Here is a 25,616-nt window from a genome sequence, read left to right on the forward strand (position 1 = left end):
CTTCGTACATCTGTGGAGTCCACCATTCACCATGGGGCAATCCACCCAGCTCCCGTCCAATACTGGATTGCTCCTCCATGAGGTTAGCAAGCAAAAGGCATGAGTTCATGGTTAACTTCCATCAGGACTGGGGGGTCAGAAGACCCAGTCCTGTTGGAAAATAAGTGGATCAATCCACTTATTTTCAATGAAATTGTACGTGCCCTCTTTGTCTTCAGGGCATGCCAAAGATACACGGTGCAGAGCACAGAAAGCGCAATACTCTGACTTAGAAGATTGCTGTACCGAGTCCTGTCATAGCAGCTTAAAACAGAAAAGAAGGTGAGGATATGCAGAGGCTAGAAATGGAAGCAGGGCTGTGGTCATCAAAATAGTGTGGTCCTGGCACAAAAACAGACACATAGATCAATGGAACAGAATAGAGAACTCAGAAGTGGACCCTCAACTTTATGGTCAACTAATATTCGATAAAGGAGGAAAGACTATCCATTGGAAGAAAGACAGTCTCTTCAGTAAATGGTGCTGGGAACATTGGACATCCACATGCAGAAGAATGAAACTAGACCACTCTCTTGCACCACACACAAAGATAAACTCAAAATGGATGAAAGATCTAAATGTGAGACAAGATTCCATCAAAATCCTAGAGGAGAACACAGGCAACACCCTTTTTGAACTCGGCCATAGTAACTTCTTGCAAGATACATCCACGAAGGCAAAAGAAACAAAAGCAAAAATGAACTATTGGGACTTCATCAAGATAAGAAGCTTTTGCACAGCAAAGGATACAGTCAACAAAACTAAAAGACAACCTACAGAATGGGAGAAGATATTTGCAAATGGCGTATCAGATAAAGGGCTAGTTTCCGAGATCTATAAAGAACTTATTAAACTCAACAGCAAAGAAACAAATAATCCAATCATGAAATGAGCAAAAGACATGAAGAGAAATCTCACAGAGGAAGACACAGACATGGCCAACATGTACATGAGGAAATGCTCCGCATCACTTGCCATCAGGGAAATACAAATCCAAACCACAATGAGATACCACCTCACACCAGGGAGAATGGGGAAAATTAACAAGACAGGAAACAACAAATGTTGGAGAGGATGCGGAGAAAGGGGACCCTCTTACACTGTTGGTGGGAATGTGAACTGGTGCAGCCACTCTGGAAAATGTGTGGAGGTTCCTCAAAGAGTTAAAAATAGACCTGCCCTACAACCCAGCAATTGCACTGCTGGGGATTTACCCCAAAGATACAGATGCAGCGAAACGCCGGGACACCTGCACCCCGATGTTTCTAGCAGCAATGTCCACAATAGCCAAACTGTGGAAGGAGCCTCGGTGTCCATCGAAAGATGAATGGATAAAGAAGCTGTGATCTATGTATACAATGGAATATTCCTCAGCCATTAGAAACAACAAAGACCCACCATTTGCTTCGACGTGGATGGAACTGGAGGGTATTATGCTGAGTCAAGTAAGTCAATCGGAGAAGGACAAACAGTGTATGTTCTCATTCATTTGGTGAATATAAATAATAGTGAAAGGGAATAGAAGGGAAGGGAGAAGAAATGGGTAGGAAATATCAGAAAGGGAGACAGAACATGAAGACTCCTAACTCTGGGAAATGACTAGGGGTGGTGGAAGGGGAGGAGGGCCGGCGGGTGGGGGTGAATGGGTGACGGGCACTGAGGGGGACACCTGACAGGATGAGCACTGGGTGTTATTCTGTATGTTGGCAAATTGAACACCAATAAAAAATAAATTTATTATTTAAAAAAAAAAAGAAATGGAAGCAGAATCTCTTAGGACCCAAAGCAGTTTCTCAATTCCTGTCACCTCTCCCATCCATTCCCTTCCTCTTTTATCCCTCTCTTCCTTCCTCTTCGTCCTCCTCCTGTCTCCTTCTCCCTCTCTCCCTCCCCATTCTGCCCCCCCTGCCATGCCCACTCCTAATCTGCTTCATCGCCCTCAGCTTTGTAACCTTTCTGTCCTTCACCAGGTTGCACCAACTGGTTTCCGTGTGCCCCAGGGTCCCTCTCACCTTCTCCCTTCCCCACACTTGGTGCCACTAGTTCAAATTCCTAAGGCATAACTTGGCTGATTCAGGCCCAAGCCTGCTCATGGGCAAGCTTACTGATTGACTGTCCTTGGTCAGGTGCCCAGTTTTCATCCAATCAGTAATGGTAGGGCAAGTGAAGGGAGTGTGGTCGTGTGATGCACAACGTGGCCACCTACAGTGTGAAGACTCAGGCCAGGATAGTTTTCCTTAGAAGGGCATGTAGGCAGACCAGCCATAACCCATATATATGCATCTTATAACTGGGAACGGTGTCCCAGAAAGAGTAAGTGACTTGGATAAGAATGTATTCTATAAGCTATAAAATAATATCTATATCATATATAATAAATATATATTATTTACATAATACTAAATATATATGACAAATATATATTAGTTATCTGTAATAAGTTTATATTTTATATTATGTATATGTAATAAATATATGTTTTTTATTTTATTTATGCATAAAATATGCTATGTATTCTTTGTATGTAATAAATATATATCTTTATATGTAATAATATATAATATATATGTTGATATATGTAATAAACATATGATATATTGTTCATATGTAATAAATATGTATATAATAAAGATATATATTATTTTATATAATAAATGTATTTTTTCTATAATAAATATATAATATTATTTCCTATAATAAATATATATTGCATATATTATTTTTATATAATAAATATGTAGATTATCTATTCATAATGTCATTATTGTCCAGGGTCACCGAGCTACTTATTAAAAGGATTTTATCCAACTTGACTCTGCTAATCTGTGCATCACTTGTGATCAGGTGCTAACTTGATTCTATCAGGAATTAAACATGGCTTGTCTTCACAAAGGGGAACAGGAGGTAGAGTGACTAATCTTTGGTTCTGAGCCCTAAAAGACAAATTTTCCAAAAGGAGAGGAGGGATAGGAAAGAATATTTTTTGAGGGCTGAGTACATGGCAGGTCTTATGACATGGTGTCTCACTCCTCAAAACTCTGTGAGAGAATTGTTATCATTCCTTGTTTTATGAGATCACACAGTTAATAAGCAGATACATTAGGGTTCAAACCCCAGGCAGTTCACTGCATGCCACTGATTTCCCCTCCCAGCGCAGGCTTGCATGGAGGCATCTTCATTGTGGCCCTCTCGCCCTGGATTTTGCTCCCCCCACCACCCTTCACCCGCTTGGCCCTTCCTGGGACCATCAATACTTAATGCTTTGTGCTGTCAAAATCATAGCTGTGAAGGATCCAATTGTGTGGTTGATCTATAATGTAAGGTTAATGCCTAATTAGCTCCTTTAACATTTCTTCTGTGGATAATTCATGATAGGTCATTAACAAAAGCCAGGGCAAACACAGGGGCATGTTCATCGCCATAAATCAGAGGCCTAAAAACATCATAGAAACAGGAAAATGCATGTATTATTCAGGTCAAACAAAGAGCCAGATCTGTATAAGGCTCCTCAATTGCTCTTCTGACCTTAAGGTCAAGGGACCAAGTGCAAGACTGGAGGGATATTTGCTAATAGCAGGAACAGGCTGCTCAGGGCCTAGGGGGATGCACACCTCCTGGTCAACATAAGGTTACACATCTTACTGTAAACTTATGACTCCCCAAGTAGAAAAGGCCCCCTTGTGTACCAAGGAGTGCATATCTCCCACATCGATGAATAACTACCATTTATAGAGCATCTACAGTGTGCCAGGCATCAGCTAGCTATTGCTGCATAACAAACATCTCTGAAACTCAGTGGCTTTTTATGAATCTATGTCTTAGCTGGTTGGAGCTGCTGATCTGGGCCAAGTTTGCCTGATCTCTGCTGGTTTTCCCCTGTGTCTGTGCACAGCTGGTAGGTTGGCTAGGGGCTGCTACCATCATTGACCTCACTTACAAGCCTGGCTATTGATTGGCTGTTAAGGTAAAAGGGGTGACTGGACCACATGACTCATAGCGAGGTCAGTGTTCCAAGAGTTAGACTGGAAGTCTGCAAGACCTCTTGAAGCCTAGAACTGGAGCAGGCATGCTGCTGTATCTACAGCATTTATGGGTCTTAAGTCCCAAGCCCAGTTAGATTCAAGGGTAAGGCAAGTAACTCCACATTTGGATAGAAGGAGCTGTGAAATCACTGCAAAGGATAAAGAGGGGTAGAGAATTGCGGTCGTTTCTACAATTATGCTTCCACAACCCAGTTCTTCCTTATAATAAACCAGTCATGCATTCTTCCAGCAAATATTTATTGAGTACCTACTGTGTGGCAGGCACTGTTCAAGGTGTTAAAGACACAGCAGTGAAACAAAAGCAAGTATCTATTCATGTGGAACTTAATTTTTGTGCACGGTAAGAGACAAACAGTAAATTAGTGAGTAAATACATATAAGATCTTTTTAGATGGTGTTAAAAGCTACAATGAAAACATAACAGCCTATTATTAGTTGTCCAGAGGCAACTTTTGATGAAGTGGCTAGGGAGGACCTCTTTGAGGTGGTGACATTTCACCTGAGATCTCAATAATGATATAGAATCAGCTGTGCAGGACTGGGAGCAGAACATTCTAGCATGAAGAAGGACAACTGCAAAGGTCCTGAGGCAGGACAACCTCAAGGAATAAAAAGGAAGCCAATGTGGCTGGAGCACAGTAACTGAGAGAAGTTCCAGATGAAGTCCAGGAGGTAAGCGGATCCTTGGACAGAAGTACAATGTCTTTTGGGGAAAATAAAACTCAAAGGGATAAAGTGACTTGCCCAACAAAGGTCATGGAAATAGCTACTGAGTGATAAAGCCAGGATTCGAACCAAGGACCATCTTTTTTTTTTAATTTAATAATAAATTTATTTTTTATTGGTGTTCAATTTGCCAACATACAGAATAACACCCAGTGCTCATCCCGTCAAGTAGCAAGGGCCATCTGAATTCAGAGTCACACTCTCTCTATTGCCCTGTCCTGCCTCCTAGGATAAATACCAAGCTGGGACTTTTTCATGTAGGCAAACAAAGCCTCGCCCCTCAAAGAATGTAATAAAAGAATCCCTTATGAAATCTGATGATGGTTAAGACTCAATACTTTAGCGCAATCTGAGCTGAGCTCACCATTGGCTGGCTCTGCTCTACACTTTTCCTCCAGCAGCTGACAGACAAGCCCATATACCACAGAGCCTCATGACAAGTTGACCTGCAGCGGCATCCCCAGCTATTTGCCCAGACAGATGTGAGCACTGCTCATATTGGCTCCATTTTTCCCAGATGATTCCATTCTTCTCCCCATCTTAGGTGTTTTCTGGGGAGCACCTCCCTGCCTCCTAGCAATACTCCACCAGAAATCTCTAAGACCTTCACTGTAGAAGCTTTGCCCAGAAAAATAAAAAGACAAGATGCACAGACATCTACTAATAAATCCTGTACAAGATCAAAAAGGCCCGTCTCAAGAATTCAGTTGTCCAAGCATGTGTGAGGAGCTTCATTGTTATACATTCATTTATGCCAAATCTTTTAATGGACCGCCTACTATGTGTCAGGGACTGGTCTAGCAGTAAGGATAGAGCAATAAGCTTGGCCCTCTTGCTTTGCCAAAGACAAAAATGTAGGACATGTGAGGTGTGGTAAATGGGAGCAAACAGTTCCCCAGGATGGGTGTAGTGACCAGTGACCAGGAAGGCCTCTTGGATAAGATGCTATTTGAGTAGGAATTTGACAATGAGGAAGAAAGCCCCACAGCTACTTTTTGAGAGGAGCCAGACTGTGCTTGAACTCATCTAGAACCTCAGAGAGACCAGTGTGGCTGTAACAAAGTGAGCAAGAGGAGAGTGACCAGAAATGATGTCAAAGAGGTCATGGGAGCCAGATCTTGTAGAGCCTGGCAGGCCATGGAAAGGGTGAGACAAAAGCCTCTGGGGGGTTCTGAGCAGAGGAGGGACACAGTGTGGCTTATGTTTTCAAAGGATCCTCTGGCTGCTGCGGTAAGCAGAGACTTGAGGGGCAGAGGCCAAGGAGTGCCAAGAGCCCTAAGGAACCTTCTGCATTTGCTCAGGTGCAACATGATGATGGCTCAGATTTGGGAGTAGCAGGTGGGAGGTGATAGTTGAGTGAGCAAGACAGGTAATCAGCAAACATTGTACAATGAATAATTTAATTGAAATGGTGGGCTGGATTATAAGAGAGGCACGGAATGCTGTAAAAATGTATGACAAGGAAACTGGCCATCTGTTTCTTTGGGTGGGAAGACCTATATAAGGCAGGGAAGGCTTCTCAGAAGAAGTGGCATACTGGCCGCTTATTGAAGGATGAATCAAGTGAGTCAGATGAGGATGAGGAGAAGGGCATCTCACACAGAAGGAAGAACATGAACAAAAGTCCTGGGGCAGGAAGGAGCTGGGCAAGTGTGGCCATCTGGATGCCCATCATGTTCTTCTGAGATGTGCCGCCCTGTTTACTTGCCCGTAAAATAATGATTTAGACACTTTGTAGCAAGAGGCCCACACTGGCTCTACATTGCTCTTACCACTGTTTTTTTTCAATCCTCTGGAGGCAGTTAAGGAGGACCTTCCCACCTAGTAAATGAATAATGAGGAAGGATCGGACTGGCTAGATTACAGCAAGAGTAATGATAGAGTGACTTTGACCTGTCCAGAGTTGAGTCCCCTCTTTGGGGAGGACCCGGAAAACACATCTTTGTCCCAGATCCCTGCCCCTGTAGATAGCCGTGCTGCTTTATTGAGCTAAGCAGGTGTGGGGGAGATGGCAGGATGGCCCCTCAAAGGGGAATCTAGATTAAGCACATAAGCTGGCCTTTTAAAAGCTTAGCGGGCCTTTCCAATTGGATCTCAAATGGACCACACTTGAGAAATTAAATAAACAGCATTTGTCAAGGGCTTTTGTAGGCTCCCAGCTGTATTTATTTATAGGTTGGTCTGTTATTTATGGGTGCTCATGCTCCATATAAAAGCTTTGTCCGAGAGAAGTGGTAGGGAGGAGGTGGAGTGCTTTAATGCTTACTGGGACACTTAAGTATTTGCTCCAAGGAGCTCAGACAATGAGCATTTGCTGCTTTTGTCCCACAAAAGCTGGGTGCTCTAACCCATCAGGATGGCCTTCCTGAAAATGCTGGACCACCCCTGGGCACTCCCTCAAACAGTTGGAGGGCCAGTTCCCAGAGAAAAGTTGACCATGTGAGGGTGGTCACATCTTTGATTCATTGTGACTTCTGACTCAGAGCTGGGAAGACCCAAGGGTGAAGCCTTGAGAAACACCAGCAAGACCTTGCACGAAGTGAGCGGTCAATGGATGTTGCTCAACGAGTGACAGATGACTATATGCTGTCTCTATGCTGTCCCCATGGTTATGAAACTGAAAAATGAGAGGGACTTCAGGATGGCACATGGAATCTCCCCGGGGGGGAAATTGGCAATACCTATTCAAGCTTTAAATGTTCACAGCTTGAGCTTGGTGTTTTTCTTCTAAGAATTCATCCAAAGAGAATTCCAAGCATTAAGGAAAAAAAAAAAAAAAAAAAAGAGGGGAAGGGAAGAAAGGAAAAAACATGCAAAAAAAAGACATTCATTGCCACGTTGTTGGGGAAAGTATCAGGCCTGGAGAAATTATCAACTTTGGTGCATCCCACCTTCGATGAGTTCCTACACATTGGTTCAGAAAAACCTACACAATGATACAGAAAGGGCCATGTTAAACATACCGCAGGAAAAGGCAGGAGGCAATATTACCTTTATAGTATCATTAAAGTCATGTGGGCTTTTTTTTTTTTTAAACTATTAAAGAAAAACACTCAAATGAAAACACACTAAAATGTTAAGAGTTATGTTTGGGAATGAGAACTGTGAGTGAGTCATTTCTAAAGAACTCTTTTATTTTTCTCAATTTCCAAATTTTTGTTAACATTATGTGCTAATTTGATGATTATAAAATATCACACTCAATTGAGTCATCATTTACTGAACAACTAGTATTGCCCCACCATGAGAAAAGCCTCTTTTAAAGACATCCAAGGAAAGATAATCCACTAGGTGTTCTTTATTGGCACTATGATGAAAAGCGTTGACACGTCACTTACCTTCATAAATTGTTTTATCGTCATGGAAGCAAAAGAAATGTCCACCAAAAGAAATGAAAATATCAGAAGCATGAATTCATCATTTTGGCTTCTTTTCAGTGCAATAAACAAAAATACATGTCCTTTTCCCACATGTCTCCTTCCTCCCTGCCCTTGTATATATACATCACGCTCCTGGCCACACAAAATCTTCACACGCTTAATATTTCCAGGAATTGTGCTCTTTCCTTAGGCATTTGCCTCTTTTCTTGCGACTGAGGCCCAGGAAAGTTCCTTGTGACCATGGCTTGCCCACACAGCCTCAGCCCCTCCTGAGTGAACACAAGCGGGAGGACAGGGCCTCTGACTCAGAATCACGTGTACCTGGAGTCCAGTTCCAGCTCTGCTGCTTCCTGGCTGCATCACCTTGAGCAAGTCACTTAATTCCCCTGTGCAACAATTTCCAAGCCTGCTAATGGAGAAAATATTTAAGTGAGAAGAAGGTAATAGTAAACCATGAGTTGCCAAAGTAATGATGAAATATTGACCCCTAAGAGTTTGTCAGGCACTGTGCTAAGTGCTTTACACACATAAATTATTTAAACTTCCCTCAATCCAATGAAGTAGATGCTGTTTCCCCATTTTACAGATGAGAAGACAGACCAGTAAGTCATCAGGACCACTCGTGGAGGGCTCCGCTTGGAGCTAGACGCTGGTCTCATTCCATCCTTCTACCAAATCCCTTGCTAGTCCATTACCATACCCATTTTCTCGATAAGAACACTGTGGCTGGGAAGGATAAAAGGCTGGACCAAGCTCGCGAAGCTCAGTAGAGGCAGGTCTGTCATTTAATGCTTGCTCGCCTTCCCGCCCCATAAACCTCCACATTATATGGGCACCTGGTAGACACTTGGTAACTGGTACCCACCCCCTCACCTTACAACCAAGGAGCATCTTCTAATCTGGGACCTGACCACTTCTTGCTGTCACCCAGGCCCCTGCTCTGGCCTCCCAAAGAACAGACAAGGACAAGGAACAGCAAATCATCTCAAGTGCACAGAGAATGACCTCGAAGAGACGATGCAAAGCATCTGTTGCTCACATCAGCACAGCTGGGATCCGCGGCGCCCGGCCCTTCACAGGCCTAGGCAACCCCCAAGCTCCTGAAGATCACCCCACCATCCAGCCAGGGGTCTGGTTACGGGGAAAAGCTTTGAAGCCGAACAAGCTCAAGGGACGTGGACATTGCTCATTTTCCTGCCACATCTCTGAAATAATGGCTACTGTCTGACCAGATGCAATCGATATACTTCTGCCCTTTGCACACAGATGGGAAGTCATAAAAAAGAAATCTCCAAGGAGGCAGATAAAAGTTGGTGCCCAAAATCTTGTCTGGGATGAAAAGCTGTTTTTATCCAGAGCAAACAAAACATCATCCCTTGTCCTTTGAGGCGTCAAGAAGGAAGAACGTGTGGTGTGTGGGGCACGTTGTGTTGAATCCTTGAAATGGGTTCACCTGTGAGTTTGCCAGCCTCCCCTGGTCTGCCCTGACTCAGACGTAGATGTTCTTACGGTAAGGGCAGATCCACTGCAAGCCCGGCTATTTGGGGAGAAAAGGAAAGTGGGGAGCCAGAGACACATCTGTGAGTCATTTGAGTTGAAATGAGCACATTCCCTGGGCATGGAGGGTGGAGGAGGGGTTGGGGCAGTTGGTTCCCATTAAGCTTGGTAGCTTGAGAATTCCCTGCGTGCGGATGCGAGCAGGCCCCAGCCCCGGCCAGGGGGCCACAGAGCACTGGCCCCTGCTGCAGCCCGAGTGTGTCCCTCCTCCTCTGGCCACTGACGCAGGGGACCCCGGTGTCTCCCTCGGGGCCCAGAGAGGGAGAAGCAGCCAGGGGGCCTTGGGAGGCCAGGTCCTCCCATCCGCCCCATTTTCCAAGACCCCTAATTAGGTATTTACATGACAGGCCAATTACGGCCCTGAAAGAGTGGTTACAGGCCATGGGGTAATTAGTGACATTTTTAAAATACATTTTCAAACCGCACCAAACCATGTTTACACAATGTTAAGGAACTGGCTTCAGACCACAGGAGTGAAAAGAACTTTGCAAAGGCAGAGAAAACCCCGACTGTGGAGTATGAAGGGCAGTTGTGTTCTCTATGATGCTCGGGCTACGGGTGTGGGTTGATCGGTGCAGGGGCCGATGGAAGTTTCCCTGACTCCCGGAATCCAAGGGCCCCCTGCATACTGAGCACTTTCCTGAAGCTGGGCACGCTAGATGGACCACAAACCAGTCTCTTGACTCGGGGAGCCCACAGTTCTAATGTATGGCTGCCCTCATCCATGCCTACATTTAGTAACTCACTCAACAGACATTGATGAGGCACCTCCTATGAGCACAAGAGAGAAAAAAGGAGCCTTTGGAGGACCTCCTTGTTCTGGGTTATCTTGGGAGTCCTTTTGTTATTAGCCTCTCCTGGAAGCCAGGTCCACCTTGAGTGAATGTGCCATGTGCTGCTGAGGCTCAGCAAACCCAGAGCTAGGCACAGATCTTGATGTTTTTTCCAAGCTCATGGTCTTTGAATGGGTTTGGGGATATTATTCTCAATTTATTCACGTGTTCGTTCATTCATTCACTTGTTTACAAACTACCTGAGTTCCTACTCTGTAACAGATACAAGGCTAAGTATAGAGGATTCCAAAATAGACAAATAAGGTCTGGTCTCCGCCCGGGGCTCAGAGAAAGACTCTTGGGTCCAGGATATGAGTGGAGTGCGTGAGCCCTGTGCTGAGGAAGCCTGAGGAGAGAAGTAAGCCCTGCCCTGCATGGGGCTGAGTCTTCAAGAGTGGTAGTGGCCAGGCAAAGAGCAGGGAGGGGTTACTAGGCCCTGAGCAGGGCATGAGCAAAGGCGCAGAGGTGAGAGGGGGTGAGGTGCGTGGAGGGTCGCATCTTGGGCGTGGCAAGAGATGAGCTGGGAAGGTCTAATGGATCCAGGTCATGGGGAGTGACAAGCAGCATCTGCATCCTACAAGGGATGGGAAGGGCCCAGTGCTGGGCCACAAAGTAGCACAAAAGGAATGCAAAGTCACTACCAAAATCTCCTAAAAGAATGGGGAGGAGATTGGGGCATTGCCGAGAGAGATAAAAAAAAGTCACAGGTCACCTTCCAACCTGAGGAGTGTCTGAGCAAGGTGAAGTGGTCAAATGTTGCCTGGGGATGGCCATCCCATGACTATGGACAGAACTCCATGAGAGGCAAGATCTGGAGCTGTGGGCACAAGAGTCCAGATGGAGACAGGGAGAAGGGGGGGGGGCAGAGAGGTTCAGATCCCTGCCGTTGAACAAATTTGGGACATTGAGCAAGCCACCGGTGACTTTTGCCCTCAGTTTTCCCATCTGTGAAATGAGAAGCCAATAGACCTGTATTTACAGTAGTGGTAGTTAAAATGCCCTATTAATTTAGGTGATATTATTGACGTTAACTATGATCACTAACATTTTTTGGCCCTATTCATCCCATTCCTAAGCATTTTATGTGTACTACTCATTGAATCCTTATAGAACCTCTATGTGGTATTGTATATGATGGAGCCCCATTTTCAAGATGAGGAAAGTTGAGCCCCAGAAAGTCTAAGTAACTTGGCCAAGGACTCAGATTTAAACCTCAGCTGCATCTAAGTCCAGATATCTCATGCCCTTAAGCCCCATGTCATGCACCATGCAAATCCTCACGTGAGACTCAAGTCCCAAAATCCATCCAACACACAAACACATACACATAATGTTGCATGTCATCTGCTGCTACTGTCTCCTTGACCAGACGGTTGTGTGTCCATCTCCAGAGCAAACCTTAGCCTTTCCCACTGAGTGAAATGCTTCACCCACTCCTTCCCATTCATGTAAACTCTCTGCATTCTTGAAGGTCCAGTTCAAACACCACCTCCTACAGGAAAATGTCTCAGGGCCCCCAGGGCCCTCCGCAGAATGGTCATAGCCATGTCTCGCATCCAACACCACCTGTATTTGCTTCCTTGTGGGTATTGTATGTGCCCATATGTTATTTCCCTGCTTTGATCATGTCTCTCCCAGTCTTACAGGAGGTGCTCCCTCCCGAATGAGTATTTTTTCTATGCTCATTGTTCCAGCTACCAGAAGTAAGTCTGCAAACCAGACAGGCAAGGTCCCCGTCCTCAGTAGAGAGACCAGGTCATGCACAAGTAAACACATAAGGACATTTCACATAACGAGTATAAAAAAGGAGATGGATTAACTCCATATGATAAATTGTGACTGGAGCAGGGGAGACTCTCCTTAAAGCAAGGAGTTGGTGGTAGATGAGCAGAAGCCTTACAAAATCAAAGGAGTTAGCGGTTAAAAGAACTTGAGAAAGGGAGTCCCAGGCAGAGGGAAACAGCAGATGCAAAGGCCCTGTGGCAACAGATATAGGCAAGGCAAGGAGAGATGACCTTCATGGCTGTAGCATGTTGAGCCCAAGAGGAGAGGTGGGAGACGAAGCCCAAGAGCTAGTGCAGGCCAGGGCATGAAGGTCCTCCGGAGGCACTTGGGCTTATTCTAAGTGGAGCTGGATCCACAGATCATCCCCTCTGAGGAGCTCATGAACCGAACAGCGGGCAGTTGCAGGAACATGCCGGCCCTATCTCTTGTGAGCATCCCCAGCCTCTTCCCATCCTGTATCAATTAGGCCACGGACTCCATTGCTTCTGACTTCAAAGGGGGAAAAATGGCAGAGAATTTACAAAGGACAATAAACCCGGTCCGTGGCAGGCTGCAAGCCCATAAACTTTTACCGGCTCCTCAACTCCCCAGAATACATCACTCCCTGCCTCACCACCAAAGCACTGCCTTTATCCACAGCCAGCACAATAAAAAAAATTTTTTTTATGGAATCGCACACCACCTGGGAGGAAAATCCTGGAAATAAATTTGCCTCAAGGAAGCATTCTAATTTGGAATGATTGAGGCCATTGCCCAGGGTGCCAGCTTACGGGTACCAGGTGCTCTTCACCAACGCTCAAGGACCCCAGCTGGATGGCTCATCCCCTGTGTGACCTGCGGCAAGGCACTGCCCCTTCTGGCCTCAGATTCCCCTACTTGGAGTGGTGGCTCTGGGTCATCTACTAGCACTTCTCCATTCTTGCAGACCCAGAAACCTGTAAGTACTTCTCAGGGATTCCCTAAGAACGCATTGGGTAGTACTGGTCATTGGTACACACGTCAGGAACAGCATTCTTGTGCACGGCAGGCAGTCTTATAAACTGGCACATCTTTGGGGAAGACAGTTTGGCCTTATGTATCAAGAATCTTAAAAAAAAAAAAAAATAGCACACACACTGGGACCCAGGAGATGATCACTTCAAAATACGAAGGTGTGGATCAATGGTTCTCAATTGGGAGCAATTTTGCTCCTCCCACCCAAGGGACCCTTGGTGAGGTCTGGAGATAAATTGGGTAGTCACGGCTCATGGGGAGAGGGTGCTATTGGCACCTAGTGGGTGGGAGCCAGGGATGCTGCTCACCATCCTCAGTGCACAGCACCGGGCCTCCGTACAAGCCACCACAACAAAGCCTCGCCCACCCCAAAATGTCCAGGGTGCCAAGGCTGAGAAACCCTGGTTTAGCCCGAAGGACATTCACCCGGTGTTGTTTCAGGAACTGTAAAATAAAATTGTAAAAACTGGAAAACAGAGGGGAAAAACTGAAATGCAAAATAAGAGGGAATGAGTTTAATGGGATTCAAGGCAGTCAGGAAACGGCGAGCAGTCTGGTGCTCAAGGGCCCAGAGACAGACTGCTGCCCGGGTTCAGATCTTGCCTCTCCCACTTATTATGTGAGTGACCTTGGGCAGGTCTCTCTCTACCTTCCTGGGTCTCAGTTTATTTATCTGAAAACTGGGGATAAGAATCATCAATCACTCCTCCATGGGGTTGTTGTGCTAACCCCACAGGGGGAGAATCCGGGCATAGCGGGTTCAGTTCATGCCTGGCCCTGTGTGCCTTTGAGTCTGCAAGCCTGGGGAGGGACACAGAAAAGCATGCCTGGTAGGGAAGTGAGCTGGCAGCCAGCTGAGCGTTGCTTTAGAGCCTGCCGTGACCTGTAGCTAGAATTACGTGGTGAGAGCCCGTTAGGGGCCCAATTCTGTGTGTCCTTAGGGTACCTTCGACAGTATAGAGCACACTTGCAGAGTGGCTTACCTTATATCTCACTGTCCCATTCCAACCTCACCACAACCCCCCGAAGTAGAGTTAAGCGTCATCCCTACTTTATAGAAGATGACACTGAGGTTCAGAGAGGTCAGTAACGTGCCCAAGGCAACTTGCTGCTAAGGCAGTGGAGCAGGTAAGATCCCACACCACGTCTGTCTGACGCCAGAGCCCAGCCCCCGCCCCCTGCATTGGGTGGCATTCCTGAAAGGCTTTACATTACACGGCTCCGATAGGTGTTACATATTTGTCAGAGTTTTCGTAACACAAATGCGGCGGGGGCCAACTCGGCCCAGGTGCCCACGTGCCCTCCTCCCAGTTTAAGCATGCTCTGGGAAACTTCTCAGTCCTGGGCCAACGGGGATGCTTGGCCACCCTCCTTGGGGTCAGGTCTGTGTGTCTGCTTCCCTCTGGGTACCCAAGCCTGGTGAAAATTCAGTCGTCTAAGGCTTAGAGGCTTTTTGAAGGCACAAGGGAGAGGTTGCAGGCACTTTGGCAGATATGTCAGAAAACCTGGTTTTGCCACAAACTCGCTGCTTAAACCTAGGCTTCTTTAGAAGCTTCCCTTGTCCACTGAAAACAGGTGGAACGGACTTGAATTTCTCCCAAAGTCACCTATTATTCTGATGTAGGGCTTCCATCCATCCATCCATCCATCCATCCATCCCTCCCTCCAGAATACAGCGTGTGGTTGGCTTCGTAGGCCTGAAAACCCACTCGGACCCTCCAGCTGTGTGACCTTAGGTAAATCACCCACCTCTCTGCCTCGGTTTCCTTATCTGTAAAACCTGGGTAATAATGGGAATCCATTGCACAGTACAAGCAAAGGATTTATAATGGGGCTTTGGCACACCGGAAGCGTTCAGTAAATATTAGCTTCTAGTATATTAACACTCGTTTATGGATGCACTCGTTTCACTCAGTAAATATTAACTGAACACCGTATACTTGAGACAAAATCCTCGTGGTTCCTGCCTCTCTCACATGAAAAAGCCCAGATTCCAAATCCAAATGAATTAATGACCGACTCCTTCCCTTCTGAAGTCGAGATTAAAGGGAGAGAGAGAGAGAGGCAGAGAAGGAGGGAGAAGCTGCTGCCCTCCCCGACGCCCAAGCCGAAGCCCACGTCCCACTCTGCACCGCCAGCCATAAATCCATTCCCGGGTGAGGCTCTTCCCAGCTGGCGTGGAGGCCGTTTAGGGCTCTGCACGGCCCTTCCTCCACAACTGGCTGTAATTACCCACTGGATAATGATCAGGTCAGCCACTTAGCTCAAATACCTCTCAGCTTGGCACTCAGGGAACAGCACAAGCAAAACACCTTCCTTCCTTCGTCCCGTGAGCCTCCCAGCCTCCAGCTAAGCCGACGTCGGAAGGCCCCTGCCAAAAACGCTCCCCTGGGAATAAACCGCCTTGCCGAGTTGAGTGTGCCAATGCCTTAAATTGTTTTATGTTTTGTGTCTCTGTGAATTAGAAGCTGTTAAGAGAAGGCCGCCCAAGGAAACCAAGCACAAAATATATTTGGTTACAGATGGATGGGAGAGGTTTCTTGTTGCCTTTTTTTCTTGTTGTTGTTTCCTAAGAGACTGAGCTTGAGTTGTTTTTGTTTTTCTTTTTGAAGTTGCTGATACGTTTGGAACTGGGTTCTTGGAGCCCAAAGGGTGTAAGGAGCACACCCTCCTGGGAGGGGAGGAGACATCCCCGTCTATAAACATCCCTGCTGGGGTGATGGCATTGGCCCCAGAATCGCCACCCGCCCCCAGACACGTGGTCAAGGGCAACCTTTGGAAGCAGGGAAAATCCCCCACCAGCGGCACCCCCGATACCGCCAATGCTCTCTCTACAGCCTTCTCATCACTCCGATCCTTGCTGAAGCACACAGATTCAGCATCTTCCCTGCATCTCAAATACAAATCCTGCATCTTGCCCTCACCACCTGGGCAAACCCCGTGTGCCTCAGTTTTCTCATCTGTGAAATGGGGAGAATGTGGGTACAACCGATACTGCCACCACCATCACCACCAGCAGCCCTGAAGGCCTTATCTGAACAAACTCTAAATTCTGGAGATGAGGAAGAGTTTAGTTGAGAAGAAGGATGGTTGGATCCATAAGCAAATGTCATGGGGATGAAACTCAAAGCGTGACCCCATATGTAACCTCCCACCGAAGTAGGAAGTTTCCCCGCTCCTCCACTGCACAGCTTCCTTTACGTCATCTGGGCCCGAGTCTTAGTCCAACCAGATGTAAGTTAGACAAGAAGAGGTAACAGACATTGCTCGGAAGGGCAATCACATCGTGATGTCTGCAGGAAGCACATGGGTCTTGGACCACGGGTTTGGACCTGGCTCTACCACTTATCAGCTGAGTGCCCCTGGGAACGAACCTGAACCTCTGTGATCCTCAGTGTCCTTACCTGTAACATATGGCTAATGCTGCCTGCCTTCATGTTTGTCATAGGGGTGAACTACAATCATCCATGTACAGTGGCCACCACCATTAAGATCTCAAGAAGTATATTATCAAGTTATGAAACCCCAGGTCACTGCAGAGCCTTATCCTCTCCACACACACACCGAACACTTTTACTAGATGCAAGGTGGCAGCTCACCATCTCAGAGTCAGCAGGGTAGTAGTTCCTTCCAGAGAAAAGAAGAAGTCCAGGGAGCTTAAAATGAAGATGTCATTTTTATTGTAAAAAATAAATTAGGGATCCCTGGGTGGCGCAGCGGTTTGGCGCCTGCCTTTGGCCCAGGGCGCGATCCTGGAGACCCGGGATCGAATCCCACGTCGGGCTCCCGGTGCATGGAGCCTGCTTCTCCCTCTGCCTGTGTCTCTGCCTCTCTCTCTCTCTCTCTGTGAGACTCTCATAATAAATAAATAAAAAAAAAATTAAAAAATAAATAAATAAATAAATAAATAAATAAATTAAAAAATGTAAAAAGATGCTGTGCATTAGGGCATGATTGGCTGTCCCAGGAAAAAGGTGGCAGAAGCGGTTTGGGGGGGCAGTGGAGGACTGAAGTCACAGTGTAACTCCGGTGAGCTGACAAGTCCAAACAGATTCAAGTGATTCAGTCCCGTTTCTTGTCATATCTTTGAGATCTGTGTTCTGTCTTTGGGTCAGGAAACCCCTCAGAGAAGTGGACTTCTCGTTTCCCTACACGGTTCCTATACACATGGTGGGGATCCTCCTATGACCAAGGGCTCCCCCGGAGCTCCAGTACAGATGAGTGATGGAACAAGAAGGGGAGACAGACCGAGTCTGAGCCGCTTGCCTCCCTGCCTCCCACAAAGAGGAAAGTCATTCAGTGGCTTTGGAAGGGTTTTGTTCTCTGGGGGTTTGGGGTGCCTGGAAAGAGAGGCAAAAATCACCTGGAGGAAGCTAACTAGAGGACCCCTAGGCTTGCACCAGCCGATGACAAACTGAAAAGGAAAGGAAATGTCACTAGCTGTTCACAGAGGAGAATGGAGTCAATACCCAGGATTGTCCTTTATTCTAAAGATCCTGTTTTTTCTATACCTACTGTTTTGAAAAGATTGCCTCTTTTGCACGGGCCCTGAGTGGCCAGTGCTTGCCAGCCTCTCCTCTCCTTCTTCTGCCAGCAAAAGGATGTCAGGCAGTTCAGGTGCCCCGGGTCCACTGATCCTTGGCCTCTGGACGACAGGCTTCTATTTCCTGGACAATCAGAGGAGAGGGTAGGAGGAAACCTTTCTGATGCCAAAATCAGAGAAAGGGAGGGAAATACAGCCGCCAGGAAGGAGGATGCAAAAGGGAAAGGACAGAGGGCATAAGAGGTTAAGCGACCCGTGCGGCACCAAGCTGGACTGTGATGGGGGTAGAAGAGGACTGAAAGTCTGGACGGATCTTTCTACCAAAGCAACTCGACCTCAGGACTGAAACTTTACAGTCACCATTTTGACCAAGGTGCACATTTACAGCTTGCAGACAGCTAGCTCTTGCAGACAGCGGTGTTGAAAATCCTACTTAAGGGGCACCTGGGTGGCTCAGTGGTTGACCATCTGCCTTTGGCTCAGGGTGTGATCTCTGGGTCCTGGGATCAAGTCCCACCTCGGGCTCCCTGCAGGGAGCCTCCTTCTCCCTCTGCCTGTGTCTCTGCCTCTCTCTGTCTCTCGTGAATAAACAAATTAAATCTTTTTAATAAATAAAATAAGATAAAATAAAATCCTACTTAATTTGGCAAAAGACTCAGTTGGTGACCCAATGCCAGTCTCCTGGTGAGTTTTAGAATTACATTGCTTGTGACCTTCCAAGGTTGACGAAGCAGTGCTCGGGCATGTGAAGTTGATTTCTCTCCAAGCGTTGTTCCTTTTGTTCTGGGTAAGAGAGGAAGGGGGGTCTCTTCCTGAGAGAACATGGGGGGATAAGCCACCTTCTGAATTTCATTAAAACAAACAATCTCTTAGTAATTTTTTAAAAGCTGATTATTGACTTATGAAAGTCTATATGATGCCAGATTTGGGGGTAATGGGAATGGAAATGAACAGTTAATGTTTGGGAGTAACTTCCACGGGGCAGGCAGAGGCTAATGCGCTCTGTGCCTTACTTAGGGGGCAGGAAAGAAGGTAATGAGTCTTTTCATAAAGGGGAAATTGCGATTGATGAAATGGGGAGGGAGGGAGGAGAGGAAGGAACCAAGAATGATTCCCAGATTTTTGTCCTAAACTACTGGATTCACTGTAGGGCATTCCTTAAGCTGAGGAACATTACATAGGGGAAAAATAGAGGGCTGGGGAAGAATGATATGCTGCCCCTTTAGACCAGTAGAATTCCCAGTGGCTGAGAGCTCTCCAAGCACCACCAGTGCCTGAGAGCTATCCAAGCACCAATTGCCAAAAAACTCGGATTTCAACTCCAGGATGGACACAGGATGAGAGACTTGGATTTAAACATCAACCGTCTAGATGGTCCCAGGAAATACTGAACTGTGTGTTGAGCCCCATCCACCATCTCACTACCCTCCATGGCTTTTCCACCCTCTAGACTTTCCTAGGGAGGCACAAGGCCCCCTGTAGAGGAGTTACTCTTAACTTCTTGTCATATAACTCTCGTAGACAATCTCGAGAATAATAGTAAGTGTAACCAATAGCTCTGCAGGACCTATGGCTTCCCAAGCAGCTTTACATACTCAATCCCACTTCTGTAATAGGATTCCTTGGGTTGCAAATGACAGAGAGCCAATTCAAATGAGCTTAAGCAAAAATGGAATGTACTGGTTGGTGTGTTTTTCCCTGTTCCTACAGAAAACAGAAGCCAAGACAGGGTCAGACAGTCAGGAGATCTACTCTGAAGGAGTAGATACTTCTGAAGGACAAAGGAACCCAAGTTGCACACGTTTGAGGCTTCCAACTTGATACTCACAGAGGAGAGACTTGAGCGGCACATCTCCGTGGGTGCCCCAGATAACCAAGAGAGAAGCTTTAGGCCTAGCTGAACCCAAAGTTCTATTAGAATATTTCCTTAGATTCCTCTCTGTCTTTTTCTATCTCTGTCTCTCTGTCTCCATCTCTCGTACCTTCTTTCCTCCTCCATTACTTTCACATTTCTTCTGGGTCTAATTGACATAAAACAAAAGATGGCTCTTAACAACACCAGGCTTAGATTATTCCTAGAGAAGCTCATAATTTCTAAAGAAGGGAAACCCACTGCATCCCAGAATTCCCCCAATCTCAGCAGAGGACTCACATGTTTGCCCTGAATCAATCCACCACATCCAAGGGGATAGAGATGCCCTAAATAGCCAGGCCGAATAGGGAAGGAGTCTTTGAAGTCTTTTATGAGCTTAATATACTGTAAAATTTAAGATAAAAGAATATGATATGGAAAATGTCAATGTGTTCTAATATACTGTGGAATAGAGTGACTTCTGGACATAAATGTGTTTATAATTCTATTTTTATATGTATTGCATGGTCTAATGGTTTGAGAAATAAAAACAAAACCAGAAATCACTAGTAATTTCCATCCCCAGGTATTAACCTTCTAAAAGACATACAAAGCCAAGATTTTAATGTAAAATATTTTTAATTGCATTCTGTAGTTTGATTTAACGAAACATGGAAATAGTGGTTTTCATTTTGGGTCACCTGAGGAACCTATTTTAATTTGCTTTTGGAGAAGTCCATTTTATAAATAGATACAATATTACTACAACAGTGTGTAAATACCTTTTTGGTACTAAAAGCTGTCGTATTTCCTGCTCCTGCACGGAGCAGAGAAGGGCTGTCCAGAAGGCAGGATGGTCAAAGCAATAGATCTCTACCATCAAGTGGGAAATCAGGAGAAGAGGTCAATTCTTCATCTGGGAAGGAACACACAAAGCAGGCTGGGGGAAGCACCATTTTATTTTGCGGAGTGCTGGGTGAAGGTTAGTTTGGCCACAGCTACCAAGCTTCGATTTTGTCAGACATTGGCTTAGATGGAAGGGGCACCATATAGTTCTTTTTAGGAAAGTAAGTAGATATCAGTGGGAAATCTCAGGAATCCCAAATTTAAACTTCAGCCATGGTAACCACCATTTGCCAATGACATATTTTCCCTATGGAAGGCATGGCCTGTGGAATTCTCACCTACCTTCTTCCTACTGCATGGTCTAGGGTGATGACCCACTTGCTTCTTTATGTCAAAGTGAAAAGGGGAAAGGGAGACTTTGTTTTATAATAAGGTCATTGGAAGGATAAGTTGAGACCACAAACACACCCAGCACAGTGCCTGGAACTTTGGTGTCTGATACTATTAAAGCTGAGAGAGTCCATGCACTTCAGCTAACATTGGCATTCTGTCCTCTGACACCAGGTAGCCATGCCAACAAGCCTGAAAAAACCCTTTGCTTCATAATCCAATAATCCCGTGGAGCCCTGGGAGGGAAAAGGAACATGTTCCAAGCCCAACAGGCTATTTTTGGAGATGAAATATTATTCCATTATTTGCAGAAGAAAAAGGGGATGGGGCAGAGAGTGGTTCTTCATGTTAACCTATGCCTACAGTTAATAGCGCCTTGGGGAAGGTTCCATTAGGCAGAGAGAGATGTTTCAACATCCTAGAACACAAAGCACCTTTACAATCGTCCTTGATTTATTACATCTCCGAGGCTGTCTTCTGACTCCAACCACAATCCGTTTAGGTCTGCCCGAGTTTCTGCTCATGTAGACTCAAGGGCATGGCCATGGCCCGGCGGGGAGGGAAGGTCCCAGGGACTCTCACGTGCCCTGTTCTTAGCTGTTGAGGCCAAGAGGACACTCCAAATTCCTTTGGCATCAGTGTCTTGATTCTTTTAGAATCTTACTTGGCTAATCTACGTATTGTTTTAGGGCAGCGATTTCAAAAAAGAAAACAAAGCTACAAAAAGAACTCATCTTTGGAGACCATGGTCTGTTGCCCTAGCTGGCTGAAGGGAGGTAGCAAAGCATTGGCTCTCTCTGTGATCTGATGAAATAAAGTCAATGGTGAAGAAGTGCTCCCTTAGTGAGAATGGGTGGGAGGAACCCACTGTGGCCTTGGGCAGGTGGGAAGTGAGGGAAGTGAAGCCATACCTCAACTTTCCATGCAGAACCCACACAAACACCTGGCTGCTCAAACCAACCTCACAGTCACTCTGGGTCCTGGATCAAAGAATTCTCACTGTTTCTGAGAAGCAGTTAGGTCAAAAGAGGATACTCCAAGCTTGTCGCATGAAAACCCGTAATGAGAATAATTCTTACAATTACGGAGTGATTAATATACGTTAGGCCACGTACCTCATTTAATCTAAGAAGATTAAATAAGGAAACTGAAGCTCCAAACACAGAAGCAAAATGGCCTATCCACTCCACTCCTCGCTATGTCCCCAGGAGAAGTGACAGCACATGTCACAAGAAAAGCACAGAAATGTTCCTAACATGTTTATTTACAAACACATATCAACAGAAGAATGAATGAGTACGTGGTGCTATATTCATACAATGGAATACCCTGTCGAAATAGGAGATAAACTATTGCTACACACGCACAGCAACACAGATGAAACTCACAGATATTGTACTGAGTAAAATGAACCACATCTAGAAGAGTCTATTCTGTGTAGCGCCGTGTACGAGAATTTCAAAGACTAACCAATGGAAGATGGAAGTCAGGGTAATGATTGCCTCTTGGTGGGAGAATAGGTCTGGAAGCAGCATGAGGGAATATTATGGGGTGCTATCTCCTGATCTGAATAGTGGTTATACACACGAATGTGATATATATATTACATATATATAATGTAATCACTGAACATTATGCACTATAAACACTACTTTTTCTGGGCTATACCTACATAAATTTGTGAAGAACGAAGAGAGAGGAGAAAAGATGAAAGCAAAAGGACCTGCCCAAATTCCCACAGCTGGTAAATGGCAGAAATGGAATTTGACCTCAGATCTGCCTGGATCCAGAGCACGCTTTAACTACTGGGCTATCCTGCCTCATAGCTGGGTTGATGTTGACTATTGAATAAACATTTGTTGATGGATGGATGTCTGTTTATGGAAACTAGCCGCATTAGCTCACTGGCATTCAAGATTTAGATCCCGGTGAATTCCCTCTGACCTCTCCTATCATCCCTTTTAATGTCTCTCGTGGTTCTCAATGAGGAAAATTTAGCTCCAGCAAGGCTATAATGAGCTTCCACTGCAGGCTGAAGTTTCGTGGTGAATCTGGCCTCCTGTTCTTGAGCCATCATCAAGGGAATGTGGACAAGAACAGAGACAGGTATTGATCCTTGTTCATTATTTAAATGCATATGGCGGCAGGCAGCTCTGCTCAATAAAACCCTGACAGAGACGCCTCAGGCCTGAGTGATGGCCCCAACAACACCCACAGGCTCCTCAAGGGGCCTGAGACTCAGTTTCTCCAACTAAAACAATGGGAGTATTGGTAGGCCCATCCCGTCAAACCAGAGGGCTGGGGAGGCTGTTAGGGCTACACTTCCAATGTTTGACAGGTACTTGGCTATGTTTGTATTTGTGGAGTGGGAAAAGGATTCGGTCATTTTTCTCCTGCTAGGTTTAATTTAAAAACAGAGTATCTGAAATATTGTGGGCTTATTAGAATTCCAGTCTGTTCATAGAAGTAGCATCACGGGCAAGAATTCCAACCCCCAGTGGCAGACTTTCAGTTTCATCTTCGTTCTGCTGCCTGTCAACACGGTGGGGTTGGGCAAATGCTTTGTCTCTAATTCCCAATTTCCATTTCTGAAGCTGGAGAGAGTATTCACATACAACCCACAGGGCTGTTGTAAGCAGTAAGCATGAAGCCAGTTCTAATGCTTATCACAGGGCTTGATACAGACTGCTCTTTCAATAGGTAAGTTAGCATTCTAGTGCCAAACATGACTTGGTAATGATGACAGTGATGACCAGGACAGCTGGGATTATATACTCTGAGTTACTCTTTAGCACTGCAACTAACCAGGTAAAAGGAAGAGCCGTCTTTGTGATTTATATTATAGTTAAGTAAAAGTCAACTCTAACACACATTTTGATGATTTTGACACATCACCTAATCTTTCCAGTTCTTTGTTTTCTCACCTACTCACCCATAACCAAGCTTGAGTTCTTCCTCCATTATTCTCCCCAGGCTATGCTGGGTCTGAACCCTCACTATTGACCTGTCATTCAGGAGAGGAGGTAGGTGAGTAACACTGCTCGGGTGGGGATGGGACATCTATTCCCCCAGGCCTCTGAGCCCCGAGACCTGCCCATAGTAGCTGAGCAGGTGAAATAAGGGTCCCAGCTTCATCTCCATTTTGAAGAAGTTTAGGGAAGGAGACAGTGGCAGACATCATGCAAGGGCAAGATGTCTGCATCTTCCAGCCTGGAGGAATTTCAGGCACTTCCTAGAAAGGGGCCAGCCAACTCTTCAAGCTCTGGGGATTCAAAGTCTAGAGAGCCTAAATATTCAGGGACATCCATCTAGATGTCTCTCTCCCATATGTCAGAAACCTAGATCTTCCCAGTGGTGACCCTGGTATTATTGGAAAAGATTTGCCACAGCTGAGCACTGAAACCTTTCTGGGGCTCTGCTACTCTACCAGAATCTTAGTCTGATATCTGGTTAGGTTTTCTCAAACACTGCAGGAAATACAGTCCTCCTTGTAAGGTACCAAAAGGACTCCTTGACTCTCACACTTAGCCTTCAACTGTTTGTTACTGACAGTCAGATTCTCATTATTCCTTTTCAGAGCATCAGTGTAACTCAGTAACCACCCAACTCCACTGTTGTAGAAAGCATTGCCCCTCCATATCTTTCAAATCTCCAATGATGTCTCCTCCACTGGTATATTGGTCACCACATGTGAAATCTTCAGCTATTGGACTGCCACCTTGCATCAAGGACTATCGGTGACTCACATCCCTCTTGAGAGGGAGTCCTCTTTGTCTTCTAGGCTGTGAGAGGGCCAATCCCAAATCCTCATCTTACGGTCTGCTTTCTTGGATCACTCTTGGTATGAACTGTGTTCATTTGGGTCCTCCAAAAATGTAGACACTATAATAAGAGTAGACCTGCAAGAGATTTACTAGGGAAATGCCTGAAAAAGGAAGGAGAGGGAGCAGGAAAAATCAATGATTCTTCAGACCATGATGCAGGTCTCACACCCATGGAAACAAAGAGAGAACAAAGGGAGCAGAATGAGATAAGAAGAGTCTTGGACTGCAGCTCATTTCCAATATATTTTGGCCAGGCCAATGACAAGTCCTCAAACCTCCTATTAGAGGAGTCACACATTCCACAGGAATAGACCTTCATCATTTTCCCTTGAAAGGGCTGTTACTGGCTGAAACAGTCCAGGGGAAGCATGATCTCTATGCAAATGTGGTGATGGATTCAGAGGGAAGGCAACTGGGGCCATCAGCCAATATGTCCCATAGCAGGAGATCTGAGTGGTGCATTTTCAAAGCCACCAGACTGATGAACCTCAACTAATTTGAAATACCTATTATATGTCCCAAAATGTGCTATACTGAAAATATAGTGACTATTAAGACAAGCATGATTTCTGTTCTCGAAGTCTAATGAGAAATATTAACATATATATGTTATATATGAAAATATGTTCTCTATATGTAATATTAAATCAAGATATGATCTAATACCTCAAATACAAGTGTCCTATATGAGATAACATATTTCATACATATATATTAAAATATAATTGTAAGCCAAGATAAATGTTCAAAGGGAAAGGAGCACAATTTTATGGATACAGAAAACAGAGTCATCTGCCCTAGGACA

At 45.5% G+C, this 25,616-nt stretch overlaps 1 long non-coding RNA gene across 1 annotated transcript in view; it reads right to left on the bottom strand.

Annotated features, from left to right (window-relative positions):
* Window positions 1–8,017: 8,017 nt before the first annotated feature.
* The window catches only part of LOC119866161, a 65,214-nt gene continuing 47,615 nt past the window's right edge, over window positions 8,018–25,616 (bottom strand). The window contains exon 5 of the long non-coding RNA XR_005379204.1: window positions 8,018–8,597. This is a non-coding gene — a long non-coding RNA (uncharacterized LOC119866161). The remainder of the gene's footprint in view (window positions 8,598–25,616) is intronic.

The sequence above is a fragment of the Canis lupus genome, chromosome 26 (genome assembly GCF_011100685.1).
Source record: "Canis lupus familiaris isolate Mischka breed German Shepherd chromosome 26, alternate assembly UU_Cfam_GSD_1.0, whole genome shotgun sequence".
Classification (NCBI taxonomy): domain Eukaryota; kingdom Metazoa; phylum Chordata; class Mammalia; order Carnivora; family Canidae; genus Canis; species Canis lupus.